This window comes from Rhinoderma darwinii, chromosome 2 (genome assembly GCF_050947455.1).
Source record: "Rhinoderma darwinii isolate aRhiDar2 chromosome 2, aRhiDar2.hap1, whole genome shotgun sequence".
NCBI lineage: Eukaryota > Metazoa > Chordata > Amphibia > Anura > Rhinodermatidae > Rhinoderma > Rhinoderma darwinii.
This window is the reverse complement of record NC_134688.1, coordinates 382052616-382066453: the sequence shown is the minus strand read 5'-3', so window position 1 is coordinate 382066453 and position 13838 is coordinate 382052616.

Genomic DNA, 13838 nt, shown 5'->3' with positions numbered 1-13838 from the left:
GCTTCCACGTTAGCGAAACGACGTATAATGCGTCCACTACTTGCAAAATTGCGAGATCTCAAGCTACCCTATACTTGGCTATTTCCTTTTGGGTTGGCCATACTGAAGGATGGAAGGAGGATCTTGATCCATACACCTGCTGACCTGGAGGAGGCATGGGAGCGTCTGGGAATTCCGCCATTACAATTGCCATCATGGCTGCCGGCCCAAACGGACATATCTCTACCTGCACTACCAAGAATGGAAGCGTGGTCGGTGTACTCCAAGCAACGATCCTCGAAGGGGAAGAAATCGCGTGCTACAGCATCAGAAGATGCCACCACTTGAATCCCTTATATATATATATAACGCTATGTGTTTCTTTATTATGTATTTTCTCCATATTGTGCTACTAGATGAATACTGGTGATTTTACTAGCGGTATTGAGATTGTTCATATTGTTCATTTTATTCCTTTTGTTTCTTACTTCACAAACCGCTTGCCGCCAAATGTACCATGGTTAATATTATTATTAGCATTGCAATAGACCAAGGAGAAGTATCCGGGTCTATGACGTAGAGTCACGTGGTTGACAATGCATGAGGATAGAGATGGAGCCATATTGCGCGTTCTTCTGTGGAGGTAACAGGGAGCGGTGCAGTTTGCTTTCACTGATATGACTTAACTCTCATCCTCAGATTGGAGTACTATACTCGACCAAAAGTGTCGGGCCATCTTGCAACCAAGTGTACTCTAGGATATATTTTGCCTCTGTTAGACAATTTTAATTTACTTGATTTTTTAAGTTTATCCTTAACTCATGAAGGATCTGAGCTGGGCCTCGGCTCAGGAAGTTATTTCCCCTCCCCCAAATGCAGCAGTGTGTTGGCCTTAGATCTCGTCTGAGAGACTTCTGGATGCCAACCGGAACACAGATTAGCTGCAGCTATATGTTGATTCTTTATTCCACATGTTTCTGTCCCCCCTTTCCCCCCCCCCTTTTCCCCCCCCCTTTTCCTTTTTTTCCTTTTAGTTCCTCTTCTTTATCCCTACCCCTATGTCTTTATCAGAAAACTGACAAAAAATGGCGACTGTGAAGATAGTAACTTATAACGCTAATGGCTTAGGTTCTCCTCAGAAGCGGAGCCAGGTATTTGCATTGTTAAAAAAGGAACAAGTGTCTATAGCCTTTTTACAGGAAACTCATTTTAAAGTAGATAGAGTGCCAAAATTACCCACTAATTTCTTTTCCTCCTGGTATCATAGCTGCAGCTCGAGCTCTGCTTCGCGAGGAGTATCAATTGCAATCCACAAGGACTTACCATTCATCGGAACAGCTAGTCATGATTCAAGGGATGGCAGAGCGCTATTCATAAAAGGTAAACTGGGGTCATTGACATGCACACTAGCGAATTTATATGTACCTAACAAATCGCAGATCTCATGGCTCCTACATATTATGGAGGAGTTGCGAGCTTTTGCGGAAGGCCCCATAATTTTGGGAGGAGACCTAAATCTCACGCTTCACCCAGAGATTGATTCCTCAACACATAAATCTTCTTTACCAAAAGCAGGCCGTAGAAAATTTTTGAACAAGTTACAGGAACTTAACTTGATCGATACCTGGAGACTATTACATCCCCAGATATCTGATTATACATTCTATTCTCACCCTCATGGATCGCATCAGAGACTGGATTACCTTCTTGTACATACTCACTTAGTACAGACTCTGCAATCGGCTAGTATTGGCCCGATGACAGTATCAGACCATGCACCAGTGTTCACCACACTGGTTATATCCGCTTTGCCCGCTAGAGAATGGACATGGAGGTTGAATGAGACCCTTCTGGACCACCCGGAGCACATTAAGTATTTAACTGATTCGTTGCAGAAGTATTTTGAAACGAATGTTACAGAGGATGTATCAGCTACTATAGTGTGGGAAGCACATAAAACATACATAAGGGGTATGCTGATATCATTGGGCACAAGAGTGAAAAAAGAAAGAGAACAGGAACTCAGATCTTTGCTTTCGCAAATTGCAGCATCCGAAAAAGTACATAAATGTTCTTCCACTAAAGCCACTCAAACAGAGTTAACAATCCTTAGAACTAAATTAAAAGATTTATTAAATAAGAAAGATGCGACTAACTTAATGTATTATCGTCAGAAGCTTTACGCACATGGCGACAAAGGGGGAAAACTTATGTCGGCACTTATCAAAAAGAAAAAGGAAAAATCTTTCATTAAAGTAATTAAAAACTCAGCGGGCAATAAGTGCAAAAATACCGCAGATATTGCAGAAGCGTTTAGTGCATATTATTCGGAATTGTACAACATTTCAACACCTCCAAATATTGCAGACGATTCCCGACAGCAACAAATACAGGATTTTTTAGACCCATTAATGTTGCCGTCACTTTCAGATGAAGAAGCAGGGGATCTTATGAAACAGATTACACTTGACGAAGTGGTTAACATTCTAAGATCCTTTCCTTCAGGGAAGAGCCCAGGCCCGGACGGCCTAACGATTAAATATTATAGGAAATTTAAAGACATACTGTTACCTCACTTAGTTTACACATTTAATGAATTACTCCAGGGCAGGGACTTCACAGCACAATCTCTAGAGGCTTACATTACCATACTGCCTAAAGAGGGTAAAGACCCTACCTTGTGTTCAAGCTACAGACCTATATCGCTTTTAAACCTAGATTTAAAAATTTGGGCTAAATTACTCTCGACGCGAATTAATAAATACCTAGCAAACCTAGTAAACCCGGACCAACAGGGATTCGTCCCGGGGAGAGAGGGGAGACAGAATTCCATCCGCTTGATGAATTATATTCAAAAGGCTAGAGATTCTAAGATACCTATGGTCCTAATGAGTACAGATGCTGAAAAAGCTTTTGACCGAGTTGCATGGGACTTCATGGCGGCTACACTGGCCAAGTTTAAATTCCCAGAAGGTCTCATAAAAGCAATTTTTACGTTGTATAGTAAACCCTCAGCCAGGATCAGGGTAAATGGGACTCTGTCCCCCTCTTTCTCTATTGGTAATGGAACTAGGCAGGGATGTCCCCTGTCACCCACTTTGTTCATATTAACTTTAGAACCCCTTTTGCAGACACTGCGACAGGAGGAGCGGATTGCGGGTATAGAGGTAGACTCTCGACAACATCTGGTGCACGCCTTCGCAGATGACTTGCTACTAACCATCACGAACCCAGTGTCGGCGTTTCCATTTATCCTACAAATTTTCAGTAAATATGGCCTTATTTCAAATTTTAAAATAAACTATACTAAATCTGAAATCCTCAATATATCATTAACATCGGCCCAGGCGAGAGGGTTGGAAACTACCTCCGATTTTACATGGCCCACTCATTCGGTAAAATATCTTGGGATTAGACTTCCTAAAGATCTTGACTCCTTGTATGCTCTTAATTATATACCTCTGCTACAAAAAATTAAGGGTCTGCTGGTATCTTATGATATCCCATATCTCTCATGGATAGGACGAAAAAATCTGCTTCAAACATATATACTTCCAGTGCTCCTATACACTATGATTATGGTACCCATTCACCTACCGAAAACGTTCTTTCAGAAAGTTCAGTCCCTTTTTTCCACATTTTTGTGGAAACAAAGAAGGCCACGCATCTCATATAGACTCCTAGCCAGGGGGAAGCGGTACGGAGGCCTTGGCCTCCCTAGCATAGAAACTTATTATAAAGCTATTCATCTACAGAGATGGCTGGATATGGCCTCAGCGATAGGTGGTCCAGGAGGAGCTGATCAATCTTCCTTATACTCCATAGAGAGTTTTCATTCCACATTATGGGTGCCCACACATCAAGACCTTAGGTCATTGTCGAACCCTTTATTAAAGGGGACGTTAGAAGTCTGGGCAAGATATGGTTTAACGGATAAAGGGGTCTCTCAACCGTCACCTATGACACCAGCGGTAGCATTGCCAAAACTACTTTCCACCCCAGTGCATTATAGGTCAGATATATGGACACACTTTTCCGGAGTGCAGATTGCGGAGCTGATGCCGGAGAATCAGATTCCAACGGCACGGGAGCTCCAGTCTCTGATGTCGTCCTCGGCCCGAAAGCTTAACTTTCTCCAACTGCATAATATACAAGTAACTTGCTCAAAATTTTTAGTAACACACAAGGCAAAGAGAGAACTTACCTGGTTTGAAAAATGCCTAGCTACACATAAGATGAAGAAACATAAACTTTCGAGTATCTATGCCCATTTGTTGACACCCGATGTGGCGGATCTGCCATCCTTTGTCTCTTCGTGGGAGATGGAGCTTGGACTGCAGCTGTCAGAACGGGAGAGAAGTTTCATCCTAGCTCATTCTCATGGATTTTCAAGGTGCGTAAAAATACAAGAAAATCATTATAAGTTGCTTACTAGATGGTATAAAACACCAGTAGCTCTCTATAAAATGGGTTTGGCAGATTCGGATATCTGTTGGAGATGCAAATCTCAGCAAGGATCTTACTCGCACATTTGGTGGCATTGCTCACCGATAACAAAGTTCTGGAAACAAATTGAGGTAGCTGCCAACACAGTATGCAACACACAGGTTAAGTTGAATGTAGCGCTTATTGTTCTGGCACTCCCTTCAGCAGATATAGTTCTATCTAAGAAAAACTTATTCACTCACTTGCTGGCTGCGGCAAAAACATTAATACCTTTACACTGGCTGCAAATTGAACCTCCCACAATGAACCAGTGGATTGATAAGGTGAATCAAATTTATCGGTTAGAAGAATTGACCAATAGAGGTGAAGGCACATACGACTCGTTTATAAAGATATGGGCTCCCTGGACACAACACCGGGATGACTTACTTAGAGCTTCACAGTAACTTGAAGTATCATGCAGAGCTGTTAACGCCAATTCATTGACTTAACTTAAGAGGTATCCCCTCCCCCCCCCCCTCACTCCTTTCTTTTCTTCCTGCTCTTCTATCATCTTACCATCCCCTGTTTCTTGATTTACCCGGCTCCTAGAGCCAAGTTTTTGTATTATTATCAGTTTGACCCTGTTTTGGTGGGTACAGGTTCTCCAAAGGGGCACTGTTCATTAAAGAGGGCGGAATAGTGAACTGTAAGAGTTGGGGTAACAGATATTTACCAAGAATGAATTGGTATTATGTTATCAAACCAAATGTCTGAGACCGCAGAGTTATTCAAATTCAGTAAAATCGTATTACAACTTAGTACAATCATTGAATGCAAAAATGGCACTCATGTTTAAGGCTACCCTACTTAGTACTGCAGTACGGAAATGACATGTGCTTCTATCTATTTGTGTACTTTTGTATTTTGGAGTTGCTGTACCTTGTACCTGTTATTAATCAATAAAAACAGATTTGATAAAAAAGGCTTAGATAATTTCCTGGATAGATAGATGATAGATAGATAGATAGATAGATAGATAGATAGATAGATAGATAGATAGATAGATAGATAGATAGATATGAGATAGATAGATAGATAGATAGATAGATAGATAGATAGATAGATAGATAGATAGATAGATAGATAGATAGATAGATAGATAGATAGATAGATAGATAGTGTATTTATTTATACTTTTTCTGTTATGCTAAACAGTCAGCTCTGGATTGACTACTCAGCATGACAGACATACACAGTGAAGGGGTTAATAGCTGCATTACTAGTAGCTACTTACATACATCTGGTGTAGGGGTCAGAGAGCAGCAGGAGAATTCCTGAACTCAGCAACCACGGGACACTGCTGCTCGTACTGCTGGGGAGGAGCAGACATGCACACGGTGAGTTCTTGCTGTAGCCATTCCTTTCCCTCTAGGTCACAAGGAAGAGGGAAACAGCTAGAAGTGGGCTGATTGGCTGAACGGCACAGTGGGCGGGCCGTCCAGGAGCAGAATCACCGACCAAAGCGTCGGCGACGCTCTGGCCGGGGATTCCACTCCTGGAGGAGCCATAACTGCAGTGTCAGCACCCGGCAGCCAAGTGTAATGGGCCCAGGCACTTGCCTGGGTCCGCCGGGTGCTGACGCCGGCCCTGTAAAGACCTATGGTATATAAAACTAAAATATTTAAAGGGTAACAAAACATTCAACAAACTTCTGACATGTCTTAGAGACATGTCAGAACTTTTGATTATTGGGTGTATCGGAGTACGGGCTCATAGACTTTCTATTGAGTCCGTACACCGCTACATTGATTTCTGGAAAAAGCCGAACAGAAACTAAGCGGCTGAGGGCTCACACGAGCACTTCTGCCACTTTGTTTTAGCGATTGGTGGGGGTTTCAGTGCTTGGACCCCCACTAATTAAAACTTCTGGCATGTCACTATGACATATCAGAAGTTTGTTGTATGTTTAGTTATCCTTTAAGTTTACTGTTTATATAATTTAAGAAGGCAACAGTGATTTGTTTTAAATATAAATGTATTGATTTTAAATAAAAAAAATTATAGTAGTGAAGATGACTCATTAATTATGTCTTTTTAGCATTGATTGAATATTCCATAACAAACAAAGCCATATGGAAAGTAAAGTAGATTCCAAAATGCTTTATCAGTAGGACAGCTGTGGCTTATCTGTTTCTTGGGAATGTAAAGCAACCTTCAAAGAAACTTGTAGCTGAGTAACAACAATTCACTGGAGAAAACCACCCACAGCAGTTTACAAATATGTTTGACCTACTAGCTTCCTATAGTCTGTGACCCCCCCACAAGACCTAGTCACAAAGTTAAGAAGCAAGACAGTATAAGACAGGAATGGTCCACTGACACATGTATCCTTCCTGGTTCTTCTTTGTACAATGCTTTTAAAACCCATTTTGAAAAAAGAATAAATATCGTAATACATGAGGAATTACCTTTTTTCTCACATAATGAATTTATTTTTTATATGATAGTTTTAATACTAAAATAGTAGGTTATCTTAAATGCATTTTTTCGGGTATTTTCTGTTTCTTTTACATTGGGTTCCAATATTATGCAACCAATCATTACATTCTATATTAATATCTGTTATAATGCAACTTAATTGATATGTGCCAGTGATGGAAGTGAAGCAGTAGGAATAACAATGGTGTGAAGGCTGCAATGTAGTGACAATTTGGGAATAAGTTTGTAGAACAATATGCCCCCTTTCATAAACTGTCACTAGCTTCTAGGTAGGTGCCTACTCTCTCAAACATCTTTTCTCGGCCCTACAGATCCTTTGCTCTGCCGGGACCTGCATCCTTGCAGTATGTGTAAACATTAAGTTAAATTGCAACTAATGCTCATGGGAATGTTTATTGGCCCACATTGACTAAGACTGGCCAATAATTGCCACCTCTATAGGTTGGAGGGCCCAGACATCTCTCTAAGACCTGTATCCTTTTATGTCTCACCTATATATCACCTTTTAGGTCTGGCTATATTTATCCACAACAGTGAATCTTCCACTGCATCTTCCACTAAAATATTGACATCCAAGATGTACATTGGTTGCTACAGAATATTTACCACACTTCATGCACCATTATGTCTGGGAATTATTGTTTATCATAGTTTTGATTGTTTGTTTTACTACCTTTTCACTCTTCGTCTCCTATCTTGTCCCTACAAAACGTACTCAATAATTTGAATAAAATTTGTTTCGGGCCCGATTCTATCGAATCGGTCCTCAGATTTGAGCTGAATAAATTTGTTGTGAAACAAAAGTGCGAGTGTATGACACTCTGAGGTCTTTTAAGACTGTATCCAACGCCTTTCAAGCGCTTTATGCCAAGATAGTATTAGACATGTCAGTGACAGCAACATATATGGGTAAACGGATGGTAGCTGGTGGTAACAAACAGCCTGTTTAAAAACACACTGCACTGTCAAATTTTTATGCTTTTAAAAATAAAAAAAATGGTCCAAAAATCACTTCAACACAGACTCAAGTATAAAGATGCTGCATAAATGCTTGAAGCTAATTTTTGGTGGCACTATTGGATAAATGTAAAACAATGAGTGTCGTCACGTCCATGACGTCTGCTTAATAAGGCAGCGACACGCTATCAGCACTATGATTAATATTATTGAAGAAGATTTGTGACTGATGTGATGAAGATTGGCGATTCACAAATTAATGTAACAATTGTATAGCTGTAGGAGCACTCACATCAATGGCTGCCTGTGCCTGCCTAACTAACACACTGACACTAACTGATTTCTATCCCTTTCTAATATCTATCTCTCTATCTAATTATTGTAAATGAAACAATCTATTCTCATCTCCTCCCTATGAAACACACTCACAGACACGAATCCACTATTGATTTGTATTCTGTTTTACTATCTCTCACTCTCTCTCTGATGTCCTCTCTCTCCCATCTGTATCCCACAAATCAGCAGCATTTCCTGCTTGGGCTGTTTATAGTGGCTATGACTCATATGCCTGCCATCCTCAGTCATCAGTAACTCACACCTATACCCCTCATAATCGGCTCTGCTAGAGGGAGGGCGGCCTGCAAGGCATAATGTTGTAGCCTGTCGGGCTATTAATAAGTACTGACGGAGCAGCCTGGCAGAGTTAGCCTTGCACTCCCTTGAAGCAAAAAAACAGGCTAGTTAACCATTCGCCTAATATGTTCATCATAACATCAATGTTCATCATAACATCAACAGTCTATGGCAGTTGCTACCTGCTATATTGAGAGGTTTTGCATTTAGCATTTATTTAGCTTGTGGATTAGGTCAATATTTAGAAATACGATTAGATTGTCCTTTTATAGAGTAAAATTTGATTTTAAGTAGATCTTGCTATATATAACAAATATAAAATAAAAAAGTTACTCCTCTTGCACACGACCGTTGTGCCACTCGGGCCGTTTTTGACGGCATCAGAGTGGCACCCGATAGTCTTCACGGACCCATTCACTTTAGCGGGTGAATCGGGTGAGTGAAAAATGATCTGAGTCTCCGATCCGAGGAAAGATAAGACATGTTCTATCTTTCCTTGGATCACTAATGGGACTCGGCTGGCACACACGGTCGTGTGCATGAGGCATTAGGCAACATTCACACGACAGTGAAAAAAATGGTCATTAAAAATTGATCAACTGTCAGTTTTTCATGGCCATTTTGCATCAGTGTGCCACCAAATTTTCATCCATTTCCAGTCCGTCTGTCCATTTTTAATGGCCGTTTGACATTAGTTTTGCATCCGTTTTTCAATGCCATTAAAAAAACGGATGAATTTAATTTGTCAGGCTTTTTTTGTCCCAACCCCTGAAAACACCCAAAGGAAGGTCACATGTTCACCTAGACTCTATTTACAGACCCCCTATAGATGATGCCACACATCCCCCATGTAGATGATGCTACACAGTCACCCTGTAGATGATGCCACACAGTCCCCCTGTAGATGATGGTACACAGCTCCCCTGTAGATGATGCCACACACCTCCCTGTATATGATGCCACACTGCCCCCTTGTAGACGATGCCACACAGCCTCCCTGTATATGATGCCACATTTTTTTAACAAACATTCGGCTGAATGCCCTACACATTCACCGATACAGCTCCGTCTCCTTAAGGTGCGGTCTCTCTTCTTCACGTGTGGTCTCTCGTCTTCACGGGATAAGCGAAGGAGGCATGATGATGTCATTGCATCGCTTTTGCAGAACCCGTGAAGACTAGAGACCACACCTGAAGAAGACGGCGCTGCATTGGTGAGTGTGTAGGGCATTCAGCGTCATAGCGCCGCCAATAGCAAGGGAACCAATAGTTCCCTTGCCTCTTGAATCCCCATGTCACAGATCTGTTTTTAACGGTTGTTACATGTATTGACGGCCGTTAAAAACTGATCCATTGACATCTATGGGGCCGTATAGCCGTGAAAACGGCCAAAAATAGGGCATGTCCTACTTTTTGATGCCCAATATTCACGGACGGTTAAAAAAACGGCCATGTGAATACACCCATAGAACATCATTGTTCTAAAAACGGCTGTCACACGTAAGCACTGCAGATTTGCACACTGTGTAAATGATGAGTGGAAAAAACGCTCAGAAATTTACCTGCGGTGCATTTTTTTAATCCGCAGCATGTCAAATGTATTTGCGTAATCGCTGATTTTTTGCTGCAAGTTTTTCCCGTTGAATTCAATGGGAATGTAAAATCCGCAACAAATAGCAGATGTTGTGAATTTTGTGGCGGAAAATCTGCGATTCCGCCGCAAAAATCGCAACGCAGAAAAAAAAGCTTATACTCACCCAGAATTCTGTGTTTCAAGTATCAACCTTTTTTACGTGCAGTTTTTCATAGCGACATTCCGGCCGAAATACTGCACCACAATTTGGTGCGGTTTTTCGGCCGGAATTCCCTGCCGCGCCCAGTGCAGATATGCTGTGTTCTTTTTTTGCAGCATATCTGCCATGTGTGAGCATACCTTATGTATAATGATCTCCAATTTTTCTTACTAGTTATTAATTTTAAAAAGGGCGGTACTGGTAGAGTGTGCTGGATTGGTTTAGACTGTAGTTAATTTAGATTGTATTCTAGAAATGATTCCAAAAATTTGTACATTTTGTATTGTTATCTTTTGTGAATAATTAAATTCACTCTGTTTATACAAACATTTTATTTTAAAGTATAATCATATTGAATATTTCTTTAAAAATGGAATGAAAGTAAATCCTTTATTGATGCCTTTTGGGCTCATGATGTCCAACCCATGAATCCACCTGGCCTCTTCCTTTCATAATATATTGTCTGAATTGTCCTTTCTAAGACCTAATTTTACTGCTTGCAACTGTAAAAAAAAACTTTTAATAATATTTTACATGTCTTGCCAAAGGTGTCTCTTTTTCTGTATTAAAGGTTACAACACTCAACAACGTAGCACTTGTGTGGATTTTCTTATGTATCATTTTTCACAGGGGCACATTGCCACTTATATGAGTCCATTTGTGCAACAATTATTAAACTGTCTAATGTCATAGTTTTTTTTTCCATCTTCTGGGCTGACATAATGTGGGTTTACCAAATGGTACTTCTCTTAGTTCTTCATTGGCTGAAAATATGTTCCAATGTTTCTTTAGAATGTTGTGTACTTTTTTTTTTGCTTTGGTATTAAATGCACCTATGCATCTTATAACTTTTTCTCTTCCATTAATTTCAGTTTATTGGTTGTAAATAAACCGTAAATAAAGAGTTATGGTCAGTATGTAGTGCCCTATGATACCCTTTTTTTTTTAGTTTTTCTTGTCTAAACTCTATAATAATCTATCTCTGAGTTAATTACTTGCCTTGTGGAAATCCTCTTCTCTTGTGCAGCTTAGTTTTATGTTTTAATGGTTTTTTATTAAGGTAACACGGGAAACACATATTGACATAACATTCAGAACATTTGAAAAGGGAACAGCAAGATCTGCACAGTCAACATATCCCACGGAATGAAGTACATCAATATAACGGGGACATGTGCAGTTTAAATTTAAACTCAAATATTGCCCTACATCAATATTTGTTGATGCACAATGTGTCTGGATGAAAGCTATCCTACTGTAGAATGCTGTTAGTTGCTGTTGGCTTTCTGTACATTTTTATTTGTACTTGCAGATTGTCTTCTACTCATACTGTCAGAGCTAGAAAAATATTTGTGGATTTACTTAACTCATGGGAAATGTAAACCATTTGGCCACAAATACATGAAAAAGATGGTCACCCTCAAACAAAATTAAAATATAATTTATGAAAAATCCCCAATAAGAGAATGTGGAGAGTATAAATACTTAAATCTTCATTGAAAAAGTGTACACCCTTCTACTGGCCTAGGAAAAGTTTATCAAACGATGGGGCACCCACTGTTCCCATCACTGTCCTCAAGAAAAAGTTCTCTAAATTTTAATAAATCAATGACAAACTCATTGTGTAATCTTGACTATCTTGTTTTTAAATACTGGCGCACCATTTGTATTCCCAGATGATATTGGATACTGCTGTAAAGAACCTTTATGTCTACTCTCACTATCCATGTACTTGGAGTGACTGTAGTTTGTCTTTCACATACTTTCAGCACAATATTTCCGCCTTTATCGGATAGTTTTATAATTAGTTATGTCTTTTTTTCTTTTAGTTCTTTTAAGACTATTGTTTCTTTATATGAGAGATTACTCAGAGAATAATCTCTGGCTCTGGAGAGTGAATTGAATTAATTAAAAAAACAAATCACAAGAGATAAGATTACAAACTATCGAAGCTAAATTAAAGATACTGGTTAAAAAAATTCCGCACACTTTACCAGTAGTGCCCTTATTTATACTACTAAGTAGTAAGAAAAATTGGACATAATCATACATATAATTTTTTTATTTTATATTTACATTATATAGCATGATCTGTTTAAAATATAATTTGGCACCTTAAAAAGACAATCCAATCATATTTGGAGATAATGACCATAAGCTAATCAAATGCCAAATACAAAACATCTCAATATAGTATCAAATGCCATAGACTGTTGATGTTATAAGGAACGTTCATACAAACATACAAACAGTAACAGTTATATTATTATTTGTTCGGTTATAATACTGATAATATTATATTTCAAGATATAAATACATATTACATGTACAGTAGGTTTTATAATAAAGAGGCAATAACCAATAACTTAAAAAAAATTAGGACTTAATGATACAGTGGCAATTTCAGGGTAAAAAAGACACAGGTCCATACCAGTATTCCTACCATGTTAATCCAGAAGGTGGCAAACGCCCCCCAGAAGGTGGTTGCCAATTGCGTCATTAGGGGAAAAATTCCTCCCTGACCCCAAATATGGCAATAAGAATAAATTAGAATTCATAGTACATGAATAGTAGGTTCTATTATAAAGTGGCAATAACGTAAAAACAGCTAGGACTGAATGACACAGTGTTGCCAAATTAATAAGACAAAAAAACAAAAATCAAAAGCAATCCTTTTTATTATTTATAGATAAAAAATACTATTGACAGTTAATACAGACTATCAATGTCACCAAGGTAACAAATAAATGTATGGTAAGTAGAGTCATCTAATATGATATGATAGCTATAGCACACAGCAAAAAGCAGATACAGAGCATCAGCGTCACCATAGTAACAAAAGAACACTCTGTAAGCAGAGCCTTGATAGTTCGAGCAAACCAATCAATACAGGTGGGTGGGTCTTTAGCCCAAAGCAACAAGTTGTTGATTGGATGATGTTACCAATAGTGGACCGGCTGTCACTTAAATTTACCTGATAGGCTCTCGTGGCAGGTGAAAGCCCGATCATAATAATAGTATAATAATCTTTATTTATATAGCATCAACATATTCCGCAGCTGTTTACGATTCAGATGGAACATGTACAGTGATAAAACAAATGAACAATTCAAACAAGAGGTTTGAGGGTCCTTCTCTCAAAATCTTACAACTTATGAGGTAAAATAGGTGACACAATATGTAAAAAGTGCTTGTTCAGTACCATGGTCGAGCCACATCAGGATAGTCTATGATGAGTGTATATATCTAGTAGCTTGTCATAATGGGCGGTACCTTTTTGAGAGGCTGGATTGCATATAAAAAGGTAGCAATGGCCAACAGTGTCATAAACTCTGTTGTGAGCAGGAACTCCTGAGGATGAAACATGTCAGGTTAGCTGACAATGTCTTTATGCGTGTCATTTTAATCACCCGCGTGTACATTGCATTCGGAAAGTCTTCAGACTCTTTCAATTTTTTAATTTTGTTATGTTGAGGCCTTGTGCTAAAATAAAATAAAAATCTAATTTTTCCCTATCATTCTGCACTCAATACCCAATAATGACAAAGTG